At 38.1% G+C, this 15,215-nt stretch overlaps 1 protein-coding gene across 1 annotated transcript in view; it reads left to right on the top strand.

Moving 5' to 3' along the window:
* XRCC4 (X-ray repair cross complementing 4) overlaps positions 1-15,215 on the top strand; it is a 187,315-nt gene that overhangs the window by 107,240 nt on the left and 64,860 nt on the right. The gene's annotated exons all lie outside the window — the stretch shown is intronic.

The raw sequence follows: 15,215 nt of genomic DNA, 5'->3' as shown, positions 1-15,215 counted from the left end.
TGGATTTTCAGGAATATTACTGATGTGGCCAGTTGGCTTACTGGAAATCAACGTGAGTCCGCAGCCACAGGTGTCAGAGGAGATACAACACATGCCTCGCAAGCAGAGGAGGAACAGCACTGACGAGTATCCTCCATGCAAGAAAGTCGAAAGATCTGGGGGAAAACAGAGGAGAAAGGAGTATGAATGGTCAATTTTTGAGGAAATGGCACAGGAACAGAAGTGACTTTACTGCTGATCTAATTGAATGCCCTTGGCTGTTGATTTAATGGCAGGGGAAGTGTGATGGTAAGTTAGGCAAACATCTGCTTAGCTTTTTGGTAATTATGGCTGTTGAAATACAATCAATTGGAAAAATATAATTAAAGCTGCTTTTATATTGAACTGTTTGATATCTAAGACTTGGAGTCTGTGTAGAAAGCTGAACTGAAACTTAGTGAGAGAGCAGCTCCGCTTCTGACATTGAATTATAGAGAAGATGAGAAACTTGGGAATTTTTACATAGATGTAAAATGCAGATGGACCTTTAGATTAAATGAATTTTCGGTTGCTACACTGCACTGTCATTCATTCTCATATGATGTGCCCTATTTTTGTCTTGTTATTTTGTGTGTCCCTCCATGTTTAAAACCATTGCATTAACCAGTGACATTTAGTACTGTGTTCTGCCAAGTGTTTGTAAGCTCTGACAATATTAACAAACCACTGAACAAGCACAAGCTGCCATGAAGATACAGAAGAAAATTATATACACATCCTCTCTGGGTGCGCAGGAGGGATAAGCTCCTCCTGTGCACTTAGCTTTTGCAAAACTTCTCACATGAGCATGTTTTATCTTTTCATCAAAGTGGGGAACAGAGAGCTGTTTTCTTTCTGGAATTTCTGGTTTGTATTTCCAAGAAATAGTTGAGGCTTATAGCTTTTAGGGAGATGTAAAAAGTGCTTCTGGCCACCAAGGACTTGATAAAGATTTTTGGCACTTGTGACATTAATACATCTGTCTTTTTACTGTAATCAGAGGTGGAGGTGGGTTGTAAATGATGGAAATGTGATCTTCGATTTCCCACCTGCCTGCATCTAAACTGATTTTTTTGAGAAAGAAATGAAAGGTGTTGCACAGCTAACTATTACACTGAGCAGCTGACCCCAATTATTGCAGGCTGATGACATTGACTACATCAGACCAAGGGTAAAATCAAATCTCTCTCATGTAACCTACCATGTCAGGAGTCTCTCGCCTGTGAAAGAAGGCGGAGATTAGAAGATTGTCACTGGAGAATTTTTAAGGGCTATGAATGCTTTCAAGCTATCCTTAGGATATTTGGACCATAAGATTGATGTCAGTCATTTTTCACAAAGCATCAGCAAGGTTAAAACTGGGATTGGCCTTGCATTTGTGTACTTGTGTGAGTAAATTATATTACTTGCTAGGCTATTAAACTGCTTACTGAAGGTTTATTCTTTACTCTGTTACAACACTTCGTTCAGAAATTGCCTAGTGAAAAAAAAAAAAAAAAAAAACAACCTTCTTTCTAGGTATGTGAACATCAAAAAGATGTTTAAATATCTGAGGACTTCCTAACTGGCTTTGTAGCGTAATTACATTTTGGTAATCTAGGAAAATAATAGGCGGAAAATCACACATTACTTTGAGAACAAGCACAAAATCATAGAACAGTTTGGGTTGGAAGGGACCTTTCAAGGTCATGTAGTCCAACTTTCCTGCAATAAGCATCATTCTCACTGCATCCTGAGAGGAGGAGAGTGTTGTCCACTTCATGCTGGACCTTGGAGGTCATTAAGCTTTGGAAAGCTAAGGAGAGGAGGTGATTTATTGCTTCCCTGCTTATCTCCCATGACAGGATAACTAAGGATAGAAGAAATACAGTCATCCCATTGTAGGTAGTATATCATCCCTCAGTGTATGCCTTGCTTGTGAGATTTGGCTGATGTTTGGGGGGTTAAAGTTACTTCTATGCACAGAGAAAGACCAACTCTGCGAAAGTTCCTCTGTTTAAAGTGGCATAGACATTGAAGAGCTGTACTGAGCATCCAGATAAGCAGGCACTTTCAGGAGATGTTTATATTTTGTGAGTAAAATACATTAAATAGTTTTCTAAATCTAAAGCCCTAGTAGGGTTGTGTCTCTGGCCTACTGAGGAGAATTTATTCTGCATGAATAATGCAAAGTTGCCTTAAAATAACTCGCTGGTAAATTCCCCCTGGGCAGGAGACTGTCTGTCAGCAAGTCCCTGTTCCGCTGGAAGGAGAGGAGTGGGCACAGGGAGACTGCAGCATCTGGGGCATATGTGCCTTAGCGGGGCCAGGGTAGAACCCACAGTTCCTGTCTCCTGGCGGGAGGCAAGGTAATAAATCTGTGGTACAGATTAGGGATTTTGCAGCTCTTTTATGAGCTCAAAGGAAGGAACCGTGCCTGTTTCACTCTGTGCTGCCCCATCGTTCTGCAGCGAGGAGTAGGAGAATCATAGAATCATAGAATGGCATAGGCTGGAAGGGACCTCAGAGATCATCTAATCCAACCTCCCTGTCATGAAGTAAAGGACAGATCAATTTCATTTGCATTTAATTTTTTTTACAAAATGGGATGTCAGATTGGAATAAGTGGCACTGCTTTTTGGTGGGTGTAAGCTATTTCCCACTTCTTCCTCTTCACAGTAACTTGCTAAAATACTGTGGTACTGGAGAGAAGTTAACTGGAGAGATTTTGTTAACAGGAGCCACTGGGTCTGTCAGTCTTAACCCTTATCTCGGTGACGGTGTATTAACCCTGACCTGTGCTTATGTCTGTATCCTGTATCTAGGGCAGGAAATTAGAAGGCAAACCAAAACCCAAACCCTTCCTTCCAGCAGTCTGGTGCCTCAGAGTTGAACCACCCGTGTCTCCCGATTCCTCAGGCTGGATCCCTGCTGCTGCTGTTGCCGTTCAGAAATACACTGACACTTCAGTTCACAGCCGCATCTACGAATAAATCATCCCCTTGTTGCACATGGATCTGAGGAACTTTAAAATCCCTGTCTGGGAGAAATCAGCACTTTGAACCGCTGAGCTCACACGGTGATTTATGGTAGGAAGGATTCTGGACGCCGTTTCTGGTAAAGAGGAGGTGGCTTTATTTTCCTTACATATCCTTGGATAACAAGATCAACATGGTTCTTGTTATTAGTAAAAACAAGTTTAGAGTAAATAACAGGTATCTTGTAGTAAAGTGTACTGAGAGGAAATCGTGAAGGTGCATAGCATTTCCCTGTTTGTACCACCAAAACAAGAGGCTCCGAAACGGCTGCCTTGATGAGTGACCATGAAGTCTCACAGCGGTCCAGGGACCAGCCAGCTGCAAGGCTGGGAGCCCATCGAGGCATCCGGGAATGTCCTTTTCAAAGTGGTCTGGCCATGTGACTCTGTTTGACTTTTCCAAGGTTGGGAAAAATTTATTGTATCAAATGGAATTTCATATTCTGGGATAGGTGTGGTGCACTAATGAGTTAAAACTGTATGTTTTACAGAATAGTCTTGATGCTTTTTTCCTTGCTAATTCAGAGCTTGTGGGGAAGAAAAAGAGGAATCAACTGTAAGCCCTTTTGTCTAATTTCAAAAAAAGGTACAAAATTACTATGTACAGCATTTACTATAGGAAAAAAATGGTGAAGGATTCCAGGTGTTTCTCAGGTAATGATGTTATTCAGCTGCCTTTTCAGGAAATACAATTTAAAATGGCTGTGTTCATGCACAGCATGCAATTAGTCTTTTGCTTTGTTTTGTGTATTTCACCAGCAAGCTATCCCAGAATAATACTCTGAATTCTCAATTGGTGTAATTCATTATAGTTCCATTAACTTCCAGAGAGGCTACTCTGGTTTATTCTGGCTCAGTTTCTGGCCAGAGTGTTCAATTCTGAATATGTAATAAAAGTGTTAGTCATCTTAACAGCCGTTATTCACATTAGTATTTTGTGCCCAGTCCTGGATGTTTTACTGTGTTTTTTGTTGGTCAACAAAGAGGGTGTTGTGCACAACGGGGCATACATAGGCAAAGATTAGATCTATCTTTCTCTGCTTTTGAACCTTATTCTGACATTTTTACTCTTCTGCATAGTATTCTCCTCCACGAGGAGTCTAATCAGAGCTGGTCTTTCTGGGAGGCATGCTGCCAAAATAAGTCAGTACCAGAGACCATGGGACTGAGAGCAGTACTGTGAAGACTTCCTTGCTTAAATTTGAGCAGACAAGGAAAGAAAATGTTTTGGTTTTTTTCAAATGTCTGATTTGGAACTCTGTGTGATTTTAAATTTTCTCTTAAGTCAGCCATCCCAGTATAATAATGATTAATCCATTCCTGTAAAAGAAAATTACAGGTTCTGAAATGTCTTTTTAGACAAGTATTTTGATGGTTAGAAACAATATTAGTTACAGGCAAAAGTGCAAGCATTAAATAATATCAACATTATTATTTCTAAGGATCAAGCTGTCAAATATAGTACTATTTAGGATAGCTGGAGTGCTTGTAAGATGTAGTCTGTAATGTAAGAAAATATCATACCAAGATTCTCTGTTGTACATTTCTTTTTTTCTTGGAAGGAATCAAAACTGAAACGATACAGTGTTTTCTGCTTATAGAACCTCATTATGTCTTTCTGTCATCCCACACATCAGCCACTTAACCTAGTGACCTTACTCTGATTTTACTGTTCGTGAATGTAATTCTGTTAAGTCTTTGTAGTCTGAAACACTTCTTTTTCTCTTGGTTCTTTAGAAATTATCATTATAAAATCATGCAGGCTTTCTAACATCTTCATCAATTTTTGCTGGAAATAACCCACTAACATTCTTTCTTTGAATGTTTTTATAATATTTCATCACTAGAATTTAGTATGTGGTTTATATCACAGTGGTCATCCCTTTATATTATTCCTGCAGCAAGGTGCCAGAGGAAAAAATCTTTTCAGTCTAAATCAGTTTGTTAAATTGTTACTGGTTCTAGCATAGTGATTTTTTCTTTTCCTGTTTCTTTAAAAGTGTTGGGAGCAGGTTTTGGAACCATTAAATATGCAAAAGTTTTTAATCTGCCATTGCCATTTGGTGAATTCATTTTCTGGACGTTTTGCAGTTCTCTTGTAAGATCAATGTTGCCATGCTGTCTTTTCCCCACCTCTTTTATTTCACAGATTATCAAAGTTACTTTTTCTTGCAGACAGAATAGAATAGGTGAAATAATTAATCTCCATGCATTTCTCTGCGCTTACATTGAATGACCTGCATACATGTTTCTGTTTTTTCCCTGCGTAAAGGAGGCATTTTTGGCCTCCATCCTTCACTCATCTTCTGGAGTGCTATTCGGATAAATTCAGTGTTTGTAGTTTAGGCTTGAGCTGTGTTGTGGTGAGGAAAGCAGCATGTATTTACACCCTTGTATTTAAAACCCATTTTCTTTAAGCTTTCTGTAGTTATAGGGAAACTGTATTACTTTTTATCATGAAACCACCTTACCATTACAGTGACTGTTGTTTTGGAGGAATGTCAGGAAGTGTTTAAATCTCCACAGGGCCTTAATCATTTAAATGAATTTTTGGTGGTTAAGGTGCATGAGAATTTCCTGATGTAATGAAATTACAAAATACATTAAATATAGAAAAGTATTTTCTTCTTCCATATAGATATATTGAGCTTGCATAAAATACTAAGCAACCCTAAATATAGATTTTTATTTTTTTTTTAAGAATCACTGCATGTTGATGCAGAGGTAGAGGAATTGATGAAGCCTTGCCAGTCCAAGCTGTGTACTGCCCTTAATTAATTTCTCAGATTGCTGCACACTGCAAAAGGCTGGTCTGAATATCAGAAAGGCTAGGTAGTAAGATTCTTTATCAGAAAAAAATAGTGTCTTTCCTCGGCCTAAGCACATACTGTTTTGTGTTATCGAGTGGGTTTGGTGATTTAGATAACCAGAAAACCTGTGCTTCCCATTTTAATAAGGAATTAGTGTGGTGCCTCTTGGCCGTGGTGACTCGTAGGGACCCTGGCTGGGGAAGGATACATGGAACATTAGCACAACTCAGGGCGTGATCCTGTTTTTGCTTACTGAGGAGTGGAGTTTTTGCCATATGGAAAGACTATCCCAGAGTAAGTGAATCCCAGGGGAGCAGAGCCAGTTCTGTATAACGAGTCTGGCTGTGACTTTTACCATCACACCACACAATTACTTCATCTTGCACCCTGGCTGTGCATCTCTATTGTCTGATTAACTTGGGGCCAGGCTATTTGCCACAGTCCTGTGCCGTTCATTTTCACCATTACCCTTTAAAATTTCCCTGAATATCTTCCAGCTTGTCAATAACAATGTGTTTCATGGATGGTTTCATGATGTAGGTTAAAGCTTCTGAAGCTGAGCTCCTTTCTAACTACATCTTCAGCCATGGTCTGTTTGTGCTGACTTTCGCACGTGTGTACAGCCCAGCCAGATCAGGAGAGCCATGCAGATGTCCAGGGACCTGATGAAGAAAAACAGCCGAGGTCAGAATGTAAACACAGGTCCTGAGTCCTACCATAAGTTTTCTAATCTATTCACAATGAATAATAAATGATGAATAAAAGGTAAAATTCTGCTATGTATGTGTCTTAGGGACTGCATTGTAAATATTTAAAAGCATCTAAATAGAAGTTGTTATGGATTAAACCAACCTCTTGATTCTGATTGAGACATGTTAATTGATAATTTTCTGTTCGTTGTATAGTAATGTCTTATACATGATCAGATTTCATGTTCATTGCTCAGTAAATGTTATAATAAATATTAATGTATTGCTGCTCTCGAAAGTACTTATTGAGATCTTTAAATTTCTTTAAATATATTCTCAGAACCTCTTAGAGTAACCAAAATTACCTGTAGCATTTTCCACAGCAAAATTATCCTGTGATGTTGATTGAAATTGTGCCAGTGCATCTGCCATAAAAACGTTAATGTCCTGTCTGACTGAGACACATGCACCTTCTGTGTTCATCATTTCTGAATCCATTATAAAGACCTTAATGGCAGCTGTATATAAAGACATGCCATAATGACATCTTAAATGCTGTCTTTAAATTCACAGCATGAAAAGCCTTTTAGAAACACTGTGTTAAGAAAGCAGGTAGCTAAGAGCAATTTGTGGATAATATTCATGGTATATCTTTTATTTAGTGGAGGTTTTATATTAATTTAAATAGAAACAAATGAATCAAGAAAGCTGTTGGTGTAAATAGAACTTTATTGCTCGTGAATGACATTTGAGACCTCAGGTCAGTTTGCTTTCACAGAAAACATAAGAAAATGCATGTTAGAGTTTGGAAATGTGTCAGTTGGTTATACAAAATTTAAAAAATACAGAATAGAAAGGTAAGATCTAAAGCAATTTAGATTTGAAAAAAGGGTATATACATACAAAAAGCAGAATACAAATATTCTAAAAATCTCTTCTGTAGCAAGATTATTCAGGAAGGGCAGGAGCTTCTCATGAAACAAGCTTTCAGAAGGAAGGAGTTTGGATTTTGTTGTAATTCTGTCAGGGACCTTGTATAGCCGCTTTCTTGTCAATGACCTCCTTTTACCAGTCACCACAATACACTCAGTTTGTCTCAAATATTGCTAAAGGCAGAAAGAGGAAAGGGGATTAGATGGGAAAGAAGGCAGTACTAAGTCTTATAGACTTCACCCAAAATTTTTGATAGTCATCACTGAAGCCCAGAGGATGCTGGAGCAAAGCATGGGCTTTTCTGAGGATGTCTCCCAGAGGCACGTCTAAATTCCTAGTTTTTAACTTTGGTATTTGAGACATTGGATACTTTGGGCAGTGGTTTACTCTTTAAAAGAGGTACTTTAAATAAAAATAAACCCATTAACAACCCAACAAAAACGCCACAGTTTTGATCCATGAGTGTCTAAATCTATTTTCTTAATTACACGGTTTGTAATATTGACATGATCTTTGATCTTGTAGTAGTACTGAACAGTAGTACTGTCCGGTTGTATTAATTAGGCTTTATTGTTTTGACTGTTTTCTGTCAACATTAGTTGGAAGATTGTAATAACACTTCATAATCTTGCAGATGCTGAAGAGTCATATTGGCCATCAGAATGGCTTGCTGGCCTGTTAGATCCCAAGCTTATTTGTGACTGAGCCTTGGCTGACATAACTGGACCTTTCCTCATGCCTACCCACCCTAAAACTCACTGTTTCCTCCACAGAAGATTAGCCTCCCTACTCTCCCTACATGCATGCACATAATTCGGGTCTGCAGGAATAATAATACTTCTTAGCTTCTCTTACGTTTACAGAGGAGCCTCTGTCCTTTGGACCTTGCTTGTGTGATCCTTTTCATTCCTCAGTGTCAAGATATTTTATAAAGTCAAGTAAACGTTACTCATGGTTTACACATAAGGAACCAAAGTGTGGATATTCATCAAGGGCAGTGGTAGGATCAGGAACAGATCCTGTGTCCCCCTGAATGCAGTGCGGGACCTCGTGTTGAATAATTTTGAAACTTAGAAAATTATTTGTAGTATGGGATGCCAGAAGATTGTGGAGTTGGGAAAAAATGGTTAAACTTACCTTCTGATTCTGGAAGATTTTATCCGTGCTTGAGTACACAAGTCTTGCTCAAATATAGGCACGTAACAAACATTCCCTAGGAGTGTGATAAATTCAAATCATTTCACCCTAACTACAAAGCAGCCACTAGTAATGGTCATCTCTAACTAACACGACCGTAGACAGAATTAGATTTGGGATACCAGAGGTAAAAAGCATGTTAATAACTTTGGGAGTAAGCAGCCACCCGTGGCTGCTTCCAACGCTATTGTTATTAATGTAGAACCGCTGTATAAACTGCAGGAGATGCTCCGTTTCCTTTTAAGCATTTAGTGCTTTCTCAACGTTTTTCCTTTGATGATGAAATTTTGAATGATTATGCTCTATCCAGTCATTAGTTATGTGTGCTTACATGTTAGGACAGTTTTAATGTAGCTGTTTTGTGTTCCAAGGTTAAAATTGTGTATCTTTATGAAGGGAGATAGTGCTTGTGTCACTAAATTTTAGAGTAAATGACTTAAAGCTTGAAATCTGTCTTTTTGTCTCTCAAAAAACCCAGATAGGACCACATATTTATGTTGCTCTATAAATAATAAAAGTAACAAAATAGCTTCTAATCTGAATGTAGTGTTTGTTTAAAGATTATTGTACTTCTTTACTAATATCTAGTGAAATATAGGCAGGCAAAGGTCCTGTTTAAGTAGTTTTATTTTAGATTTTTCCAACTGAAATGTTTGCTCAACCTAAAGTAGACATATCTATACCTCAAAAAATGGAATGTATCATGGAATTTAAAAAAATCTTAAGGCACCTTAGAATATACCACACAATAAAGTTATTGGTAGAGGTTAGTAATTTGTCCACCATAAAATGCCATCATTATGAAAACATACATTTTCCAGAGTTATTGCAGCCTGTGGCTTCCCTTGAGTTGTATTGATTTTCTCAAAAATTGTTTAATGGGAAAAGAAATCATTCTCATGGCATAAGAGCCTAAGATCCAGCTATTTCAAAGCACTGTGGTGCAACTTCAGGGCACTGGGTAGTTTATGGCCCAAGTGCAACTCACTTGTTTTTCAAGACTACCTTCAGTACACAGAGGCAGATCTCTCTGGCCTCATGATCTTTGCAGGGTTCTTAGTGAATAAAATATGTGTGTCAAGATGGTGATGTTCTAAACCAGCTAGCTTTTAGGTACATTTCCAGGAGACAGACTAGCTAATCTGAGGACTATTCAAGCACAAGAGCAACACAGCGCTATATCCAAAGAAATAAAAAATGAATTAAAAAAGGCAAAAGGCTTTATTGTTTACAGATCTTTTCAGTCACTGTTACATATTTCATGATCCAAGAGATACTGGTATTGAGTGAAGAAGTTAGCACAGGAGTAGCTATAGTTCTTACAAATGCGTGCCTGAGGGATTTGAGACTTACTCATAGTATTAATTCAGAAGACCTGTTTCAAAGTGCTCATAAATAGCTATGCTACTTCATCTTCACATTCTAAATAGCATTACGGGTCACCATTTTACATCAAGGTTAACAAAATAATCTCTTACTGATTTGAAATCGGTAAGTAATTTAATTACCATTATTCAAAGTCTCCTTTAGGACTGGCTTTCAAATATCAGGCTCCACATCCACGCAGCCAGGGGTTAGGCATAATAGTAAGTATTGTTGAACATATGGGGTAACCTTGGAGGTGATACTTGGAAGCTCACCACTGTCAGTGCCAGGACCTGGATCAGTTGGGCAGGCTTAGCAACATGAGCTGTAGACACCAGAAAAATCTACTAGAGCAAAAACGATGCCGGTTGGAATTCCAGGCATGAGGTGTATGTTTCACATGGCTGGTGAGAAATGACTTTGGTCTCCACTACCTCATGTTGAATCAGAAGATGACAGCCCAGAAATTTTTTCCAATGCTCTTCTTAGCTTCATGTTTTTAATTCTTCTGTCTGTCTGATATGTTGTTTTGTTTACTTGACCTGCATGCTGTTTAATGTCTCCTGGGGACACTGTTCAGAAGCCTCCTACCTCCACCCTGGGTGGTACAGATGATCCAAAAAGGACATAGAAGGAGTCCAGAGAATGACTCCAGCAGACAGTCACACCCGGGACAGTGAGCTCATCTAAACCTTCTCAGACGACAACATTTTAAATTATTTTGCCTGAACTCAGATGTGCTGCTTTGCTAGACGATAGCGCATCTGACCATGGTACACAAAAATTAGCCTCATCGAGCAGCATTAATAAAGAGTTTCAAAAAGATTCGAGAGTCAGAGATGGAAAAGGATTTCTACTGTGCGTAAGAAACCTGAACTTTCAGTAGACCATTGGAAAGCTGGAGCATGCTGTTGCTGAGCAGCCTAACTCATCACCAAACAGCCTTTGGCTAGTCAAAAACCACCGCAGCATGTGAGTGGCCAACATTGCCGTTGCTTCTGTAAAAAAAATAAAGCAGGGAAAGCAACCGTATCTGTCAGTAGGTTTCATATATCAAAATTGCATCTCGTAGCCTCACCTTTTCATAATGGAGCCTCTACCTGACCCATGTCAGGAAAGATTTGAGCAGATTATGAAGCTTTCTGTTTGTATTATAAGGCAGGTGTTAGTTTTTAGGGGCTGGTAACACTACACATGTATCGTATACAGCTGTATACTGCGAGGATGTTCGAGATTGCTGGGTTACTGATAAATCGTAAGTTTTGACAATGTTTATAACGAGTGACTTTCTTCGAATTATGGCATTGCTAAAGTATTTTTAGTAACACACGTTGTTTTGAATTACTGGAAATTAGTATCTCATCTGATGAAGTACGTATGGTTTATTGAAATATCCCATATCAGAGTATTTTTAAAAGAGGGATTTCTATTAGCGATCATGGCTTTTATTATTAAAGTTAACGAGCCCCTTCAGAGTCTCTGCAGATATTTGTAAAAGCACATTCTTTTTTTCCCCTTCTGATATTTTGATATATGAAAATAGACTTTTTCATGCTTCCTGACCAAGCTTATTATTTGCTTGTCAAATTTACCCTGATTTTTTTGGCCATCTTCAAGACAATGTGAAGTGGTAACAGATGAGCACCTGAGTTGTCTCCAATAAATAAGCATTGAGAAGGAAACCGTATGTCAACCAGATTTTTATTATAACTTGATGTTTTCCCGTGGGTTTGAAATAAGCTTTTTTAATTAAAGAAAAGAGTTGTATTTTAAAAGCTTTTGAAAAAGAATGACATCAGGAAAAGAACAGGCTTTGCAAATAGAAAAGTCTACATGTTAAGACTCAGGATGCTTTGTTAGTGGTAATACAGTCTAGCAGGGTGAAATGTAAACTTCCTTACTGAACTGGATACAATTTATAAATTTTATATAGCTGGATCTAAACTTTTTGTTGGAGTTGTTTTAAAATGTGTCTTCATAAACACTTCCCATGGAGATACTCTTTATAAAAATAAACGTTAATAACTAACTGACAGAGAATTTATAGAACTGCAGTCTTAACCGCCTTTAGGCCTCAGGAGGATTATGATACAGTAAACCCAAATTTATACAAAGAATGAAATGCAAAGTAGAACAGAACAAAGGGAATGGAGAATGGTTCTCACTGTTTTCCTAAAATTAAAATAGTGACACATTCCTGTTACTTTCTCTGAAGCATATGCATGAACCGATGTTTAATTTTGGATCTCTGAGCGATCTAAATGGATCTATTTCCTATGAAAAATCTCTAGTTATGGCCAGAATGTGTATATACAGGATAACTTTAGTATAGGTAGAAGTGATGTTTCCTAAATTGCCTGTCAAGAATGACTTAATCCTACTTTGCAGGAATTGCCTACATCAGTGAGACACATTCATTTCCATACCCATTCATTTAGGAGACTCTCTGCTGAGAATGTCAAAGAGATGCTAATTATTATCAGCTATGGTGAACCCTTAGGAATTAGGCTGAGATTGAGAAACCACATAATTACTGAAGTTACACTATAGTCAAGGATTAAAGTGATGAATTCTGCTCCTTCTCTTTTTTTTTTTTTTTTCTTTCGTGGCTTGAGGAGCAGCTGTCACAAGCAGTCCTGATGCTCTTTAGGTCGTTTTTTTGTGACCACTTTGTCCTCTTTCAGTCTAGTTTATCTGCCAGCAATGCTCTGCAAGGGCAGAAGCAGGAGAGACAGTAATTGCATGTGCATCCTGGTTGTTTCCCAGAGAAACCATCCTAGAGAAAATGGCAAGATCCTTAAGCAAGGGAATGATTTTGTGACAAGCAATGAATAATATTTTACTGAAGCTTTCTTTGGCTTGCAGTCAAGTACTATAAATGAATAGCAGTTCTAACCTAAGAGGTAGTCTGACTTAAAAGAAACAAACAAAAACCAAAATAACCCACATCAAGCCTATGGTGATCAATGATTATCTATGAGCCAGTCTACTACTTTTTGTAAGGCATCGTTCTAGGCTGTCTGAATGAGAAGCCACCTTCTTGGTATTATTAAAAAACATTCTCACAATTGAAATGGTTAACTTATTGCAGGGATTTACTTGAATAATTTAGTGGTGTTTTTTTTTTATTCTGCTTGGTTTTAATAGGTCACAAGAACAAAATTTATTTTCATGGGAAAGCTTAGATTGAGACATTTAGTAGAAAACTGAGACCCTTTCCCAGCCTGAAGTTAGCACAAATGCAGTATGCCGCAAAAACGAATATTTCTTTTCCATTTTTCTCACTTGAGCACCAGTGGGACTGTTGTAGAAGACAAACGGGATTTCTGTCTAAACAGTAAACAATGCTGAGCCTGAAAGCCATGAGCAATATTGCATATTACGCAAGTAAAACCACCGAGACATTATTTATTTAACATCTGCGTTATGTAGGTTTTGTATATGTAGCTAACTTCTGGATCCACTTTTTGGCACAAGCAGAGAGTGTGGGAGGAGAACAGCAACAAGGAAAGGTAAGAGCCATGATAGCAAAATTATTCAAGTTTGGTTCTTGACAATAAATTATTTTATGTGAATTAATTAAGAGAGGACTGACTTTAGGAAGTGATGTTGGAATATATAAGATAGTACTAGTGTAAATGTTGGATATACTACCCTGAACATGTTGCCAGTAAATAGTATCTAACATTCAGGAACATATTTTCAATGTTTAGCACTGGAAAAGTATGCATAGCTAGTTAAAGTTTAGTGTGGAGAATTAGGCTGTAATTTAACCCTTTTCAGCATTCATTATAGGCAATGTATCTCGCCTGTACTGGACTTTGAACCTTTTTAATTAGCTTGTGCCTTGGAAACATGTCAGCTAATACCTATTGTCACCCTAAAAAGATCTGTAAGTCTGTGAAGTAGTATGTAGTGCATGTTGGTAAAAGCTAAGAGGTTCTGATATTTAAGCATATGCTTCATTGTGAGCGGTGGTTGCACTGGCTCTAGGGAGCCTCTATTAACATGTTTAATTTAGCACTGTTCTTGGTCAGAAACACTTTTTTTTTGAGAAACAGTGTAAATGTTACTTGTGGATTGCATATTTTCTTCCTGTTTCATTTTCAGTAGACGTAGATAACAACTGCGAAAAGAATGAAGAAATAGGACCCATTATTTACTTTCTGTGGAAACCCTCGGTATTGAGACTCAAATTATGGTGTCTTTCATCCATGTGAAGATTAAACCTTCCTAAAACACACAGAAAGTATTAATCAGGGAAGTTACCGTAGTAGCATCAGCCTCAGTCACCACATTATTACTTAATATATTTCGGTTGAAACGTGTGCTGTTCTGGATGTCATTATCTTGAAAATTCAAAGTAATTAAAGATTTTATTTTAAAGCAGGCATACCAACTAAAAGCGTGCTATAGAATGTTGATAGCTGGAATAACAATATCTACGTATCTTCTGAGTGCATTAATAGCAAGGGAAGGGAGGGGTTTAGCTTAAGGAAGAATCCAGTTGTCTCAAAATTTGAGCTTCAAGTCGATAACTGTCAAAGCAGAGAGGGGACTGGTTTTTAAGTGTAGATAATGCATCTTTTATGAATTTACATGATAATATAAATGTGAACCAGGCATGAAATAGTTTATGCAGTAATGATGGGAATTAAAATTGTAAGTCAACGAACCTGGACAGAGCTTACTTTACTTACCTTGAGCAGAGGAGTCATTGGAAACCTAGACAGGTTATCCAGTTTTGGCTTGCGAGGTGTTAGGAATTCTCACTGTCTTCCTTTCGGATTGCAGCTACTCTTTGTGACTTTGAGAGGTTTAGTCTGAACTCGAGGCACCTGCTCCATGGGCAGAGCAGTAAGGTGATGTTAACACTTTTTATGCTTGGGTTTGCTCCAGAGGGATAATGTCTTGACTCACTGAACAGACATCAGGCTGTCCATCAGTCTTTCTGCCTGTTGTTCTAGGGAGTCTCCAGCAGAACCTGTAAGGATTTATTGCCCGGAGGTCCGTGGTAGCAGAATGACTAGTACGTTACAAAATACAGTGCTTGATCACAGCAATAAAGCTTCTCTCAAGGGTTTATGCTAATCAGCATTGAAAATTATTTATTTATTTTTTGTTCTGGGTGTGTCTTGCTTTTCACACTGCAAACCAAGAATCTGAACAAAGCCATTCAGTAAGCAG

This window comes from Tauraco erythrolophus, chromosome Z (genome assembly GCF_009769465.1).
Source record: "Tauraco erythrolophus isolate bTauEry1 chromosome Z, bTauEry1.pri, whole genome shotgun sequence".
Lineage (NCBI taxonomy): Eukaryota > Metazoa > Chordata > Aves > Musophagiformes > Musophagidae > Tauraco > Tauraco erythrolophus.
Note: the sequence above shows the minus strand (reverse complement) of the source record. Positions and strands in the feature narration are given on the sequence as shown.